The 5,469-nt window shown below is 44.8% G+C and overlaps 1 pseudogene; it reads right to left on the bottom strand.

Annotated features, from left to right (window-relative positions):
- Positions 1-2,037: 2,037 nt before the first annotated feature.
- LOC102877685 lies at positions 2,038-2,786 on the bottom strand (annotated as a pseudogene).
- Positions 2,787-5,469: the final 2,683 nt, after the last annotated feature.

Raw genomic sequence — 5,469 nt, 5'->3', positions numbered from 1 at the left:
TTATACTGCTTTATTTGCAAGATTTGTATACATTGTTTTTCACACCGATCTTTCCCATTTCTTTCACTCCCCCTTCACCTATGATTAACCGTCTCCCATCTTCAGTCATCCTCACCCCTCTGCTCCTCCCCACCCCTCCCACATGGACCCTCATACTCATTCTACAACAATGGTCATATACAGTATTTGTCCTTATGGGACTGAGTTAGTTCACATAATGTAATGCTCTCCAAGTTAGGTAGTGATTTTGAAAATCCTTGTTCCTGTGTTCTGCATAGTATTCCATCGTGTGGATGTATCACAATGACCCTTTATTCTGTTTCACACATTTGGGTGGCATCTGTGCTGAATGTCCTCTGAGTAGTTCTGTTTGGGCGGGGTGCATGTCATCACTTCTAGGGAAAGAACGGGGCTGAGCTTATCAGATGAACAAGACCTCAGTTTGGTTAGCTGGGGTATTTGTGATGAGCATTTATTCCCTGAGGTGTCTGGGACAGGACCAGTGTCACAGAGGGCTCTGCTCGCCTGTGGAAACTATCAGTACTTCTAAGAAGCCCCTGCACGAGAGAATGGGCTTCCCACAAGGAAGTAGCAACATAAGAATCTCTGTGTTGCTGCAACATAAATATCTCTGTGCTGCTTCAGCACTTCAGAGAGCCCTCCCACCGGTGCTGTTAGGGACTCCTGCTTCTAGGCGGGCTGCACAGAGGAGAGCATCACTCAACGGTAGAGGCTCTCTGCAAGCAGCATCATGTTTGACAGTGAAAGGCACTGTTACTTTAAATGGTTTTCTGACCTGTCACATGATCAAAATAAGTCCCTCTTAACATCATAAAAAGAAAATATTTTCATTAATTTATTAGCGCATACAAAGGAGATAAAGGTCAGCTTCATCTAAGTGGAAAAAATAAGCACTAAAAGAATGCCGATTTCTAAGAAAAAGAAATTCACATTGTAGAAATTAATTGTAAGTACTTTTCAATGAGCCTTTTTGTAAGTTGAAAGGCAAGAGTAATAAGCTGGGCCAAGTAAAAGGGCCACGTGCGTGTGTTTTAGCCGAATCCTTCTATGCAAAAAGCCAGCATCACCTGAGGAAATCCAAGCTCTAGTGAAACTGGGTGACAGTGAACAAAAGGGTGAGTCATCTCAGCCCACATCCAGCCCTCTGCTAGAAGCACAAGTGGGGATCCTGGATAAGCCAGGAGAACCCAGGTACCAAATATCTGACATCCACTAGGCTTGGCCGATAGGGCGAATCCCCGACAGGTGGGGTGCTTGGGAAAAGAAGACCCGTTGCTTGGCCATCAAACACAAATGATTCATTGTGATTTTTTATTCTTATAAATCCTGCAGGACTGCCCCATTGGGCCACTGGAGCCCATAACGACTGCTCTGACCCAGAGGGAGAGTTAGAGATGACCGTGTGAGGTCAGATGGCAGGTGACTCTCCACGCTTTCCTACTGAAATCCACACCAAAGTTGGAGGGGCCGTGGGGGAAGAGAGGACCATTATCCACAAGAACAAAGAATGGGGCCCAGCTCCACTCCCGGATGAAACCGATTCTTTTCTTAGGGGTTGAAGATCACCATCTGCTAGGTGGGCAGGTGAGCGCGTGGGGGGTGGAGGATGATGACTACTTCTGGTCCCCAGTTCCCCAACGAAAGGTTAAAAGTGAGAAATGAGAGCTACTGCAAACCAAGACAGAATTGGTGGTTCCCATATTGAAATTCTGCTCCCACTTTCCATATGCTCATTAAAGTGGGAAGTGCAACTTTTTCTCTCACTCCAGCGCGGTAATCTGAGAGATGTCGAAGATGTTTCAGGGCTGAGCTCCTGCTCTGACTGAAACCATGAGTCCATTTTGAAAGAACTTCAAGGTCCATGTCCTTCCTACCAACAGTAACACCTCTCATTCTGCTCTGGGATGTTTGCAAACACGCGGTAAATAACATAATAAAAGAGGAGACAAAATTTCTTGGGCATTTCAAAAAGACCTTTTTTACTCTCTTCATCAGACAAAGTGGAAACCCTCAGTTTTACGGTTGTTGGACTTTCTTCTTGGTGCTTTTTACATTGATGTCCGCCTTGTCCACTTTGAATGTGAGCCGGTCCAGGATGTCCTCTTGCTCATTCAGCTCAATCTGCATGCCCAAGGGTATGACCTTCAGGTGACCCAGCCCCACTGACAGCTCACCCAGGTCGACCTTCTGGTGACAGTCAGGGAGGTGAGGGTTCTTAGGGTCTGTGTTATAAGTCACAGCAGTATCATTCCCTCTAAGAACAGGATCTGAGTCATCCGGCTTTCAGCGGTGGGGTGGCTGGGCTGCTGCTTTGCCTCCTGTTCCTTACTCGTTGTTATGGCTTCCTTCAACCTGCTGCTTGGCTGGTAGCTTGGGATGCCTTTCTGTTCAGGTGAGATCTCTGTGGGTTTGGGTTTGAAGTAATTGACGAGTCCCCCTCAATCGCACTCTTGATGCTGCTGATGTGCTTCTGGCTGGTCTTCAGATCTTGATCCATCTTATCCATCATGCTCTCTGACGCCTCGCTGGCAGACGAGTTCCCGGGAAGAGGCTATCCCGACCCTCTGGGACTCATCCATGAGGGACAGGAACCTGCTGGTGCTGGCAGCCACAGCCTCCTCGGTCAGGCACAACACCTCCTGTGTTGCTTCGGGCTTTGCTGCTGGTCCATGGGCGGGTCCACCTGGGAGATCACGGCCATCGTGGCTGCTCTCATCCTCGGCGTCATCCTCAAATGGGTTGTAGCTTTTGGAACAGGTCGACATAGTGTTGAGCTGGTCTCAGCCTGGCCACTGACATATACCTGCTGCCTGAAGACTGGAGCCACTGAGTTTCAAATAACAATTAAAAAAAAAAATACTCCACAGTAAAGAAGAGACGTGACTTAATTACCTGTATGGCCTTGAGCTTATCAGAGATCTGAGGATGGCACAGGATAGAGCAAGGCTCAGATCTGTTGTTCAAGGGGTCACTATCAGTAGAAGTTGACATGCCAGCAACTAAGGACAAGGATGCATTTAGAAGCTCTGGGGACTCAGTGGTTAAGTGGTCAGCTGTTAACCTAAAGCTATGTGCTTTCAACCCATCAGCAGCACTGAGGAAGAATGAGGAGCCAGGTGCTTCCAACAAGATTTCAGGCTTGGAAACTCTCTGGGGCAGTCATCCTTTGTTCTATGAGTTAAAATAAATTGGACTGGCTTTTTAATGAGTTGATGTACAGTCATCCCTCCATATTGATGGTGGATTAGTTCAGGACACACCTTGTTGTTCTTGTTGTATTGTAGCATCCAGTTGCCTGTGATTAATAGTGACCCTATGTACAATGGCTCTGAACCCTGTTCTATTCTGAGTCAATCTCACTCTGTCTGACACACCTGCCCCCATTTCCCTGGTCATTGTGTTAATCTATTTCATTAAGGGTCTTCCTCTCTTATACTGGCCCTTCATCCTTCCAAACATGATGTCCTTCTCCAAGGAGAGACATATTTGTCATCCGTAGTCATTGTTCAGATCTCTGATGTATAGAAAATAATTGTGAAGGCCAATTCCTGGATCAGGTGCACCTTAGTCTCTGTTGTTGTTATTGTTATGTGCTGTCGAGTCACTTGCGACTCATAGCGACCCTATGTACAACAGCCCTAACCTCTGCTCTGTCCTGTGCCAGTCTCACTGTCTCTTATACACCCATCCCGACTACCCCAGTCACTCAATCAATTCACCTCGTAGAGGGCCTTCCCCTCCTGTGCTGTCCCTCCACCCTCCCAAGCATGATGTCCCTCTCCAAGGACAGGTGCCTCCTTACAATATGTCCAAAGTATGTTAGATGAAGCCCCAGAATCCTTGCCTCCAAGGAGCCGCCCAGTTTGACCCTTTCCAGGATGAATCTGTTTGTTTTCCTAGCAGTCCATGGTACCCTCAATACTCTTCTCCAGCACTAGAGTGGCATTTTTTGCACTTCAGCACTCTGGAGAAAGGTTCCTGACATCAGACTTTCCTAATCCAACTCATCTTTTGATTTCCTGATTGCTGGTGCCAAGAGTGTTGATTTGGAGACAAGCAAGCTGAAATAATTAACAATCTCAATCTCTTCTCCCTCTATCATGGTGCTGCCAGTTGGCTCAGTGGTGAGAATCTTTGTGTGTGTGTTTTTTTGGGGGGTTTGGTTTTTTGGGTTTTTTTTTTGTTTTTTTGTTTTTTTTATGTCGAGTTTCAATCCTTATTGAAGACTACAGTCCTTGACTTTCTGGAGCAGATACTTCAGGTCCTCAGTTTCAGTAAGCAAGGTTGTGTCACCTGCATAATGCAAGTTGTGAATCTTCCTCCAATTCTGATGCCACATTCCTCCTCATAAAGACCAGCCTCCCAAATGATCTGTTTTGCATATAGATTGAAAAGGTATAGAGACAAGACACATCTCGTATGCACTACTTTCCTGCTTTTTACCACTTAAGCGCTGAGCCTCCAGGGCTTCTAAATCAGTGCTTCCTTGCTCTGCTCTGATGTCTGCCTCCTGGTCTAAGTATAGGTTTCGCATGAGCACAATCAGGTGTTCTAAGATTCTTTTCAATGTTAGCCACAATTTGGTGTGGTCCACACAGTAAAATGCCTTTGTGTAGTTAATAAAACACAGACAGACTTTCTTCTGGTACATTCTGCTTTCAGACAAGATCCATCTAACATTGGCAAAGATGCCCCTAGTACCATGGCCTCTTATAAACCCAGCCTGTACTTCTGGTAGTTCTCTGTTGGTGGACTGTTCAGCCATTTTTGGTTAATCTTCAGCAAGATTTTTGCTTATGTGGCATATAAGTGATATTGTTCAATGATTTCCACACTCTATTGGTTCACCGTTTTTTGAAATGGGAATAATGGATATCTTCGAGTTAGCTGGTCAGGTAGCTGTCCTCCAGATTTCTTGACACAACACATCTGTTTGCTGAAATATGTCAATTGATATTCCATAAAATTCTGGGTCTTTGTTTTTTGACAATTCCTTCAGAGATACTTGTACTTCCTCCCTCCTTCATCACCATTGTCTCTTAGCCATATGCTGTTTCATGAAATTCTTCTCTGTCAGCCAATTCTTTTTGGTACAATGACCCTGTGTATTCCTTCCATCTTCTTTTGATGCTCCCTGGATCATTTAATATTCTGCCCATTGCATCTTTAAGTATTGTAACTTGAGTCTTGAATTTGTTCTTCCATTCATTCCTTCACTCTTGCTCTCCCTTATATAAAATGGTATAAAATTTGCACATTAAACTGCATTTACATCCTCCTGAAAAATTTTAACATAATCTATAGATTACTTATAATGCCTAAAACAATATAAATTTTATTTTAATGCCACTTTGTTATTGTTATTGTTAGGTGCTGTCGAGTTGAGTATGACTCAAAGCGACCCTATGAACAATTGATTGGAACATTGTCATATCCTGTGCCATCCTC

This window comes from Elephantulus edwardii, unplaced genomic scaffold, assembly GCF_000299155.1.
Source record: "Elephantulus edwardii isolate Elephantulus edwardi_28Jun2011 unplaced genomic scaffold, EleEdw1.0 scaffold00106, whole genome shotgun sequence".
In the NCBI taxonomy this organism is placed as follows: domain Eukaryota; kingdom Metazoa; phylum Chordata; class Mammalia; order Macroscelidea; family Macroscelididae; genus Elephantulus; species Elephantulus edwardii.
This window is presented reverse-complemented; position numbering and strand designations above follow the sequence as displayed.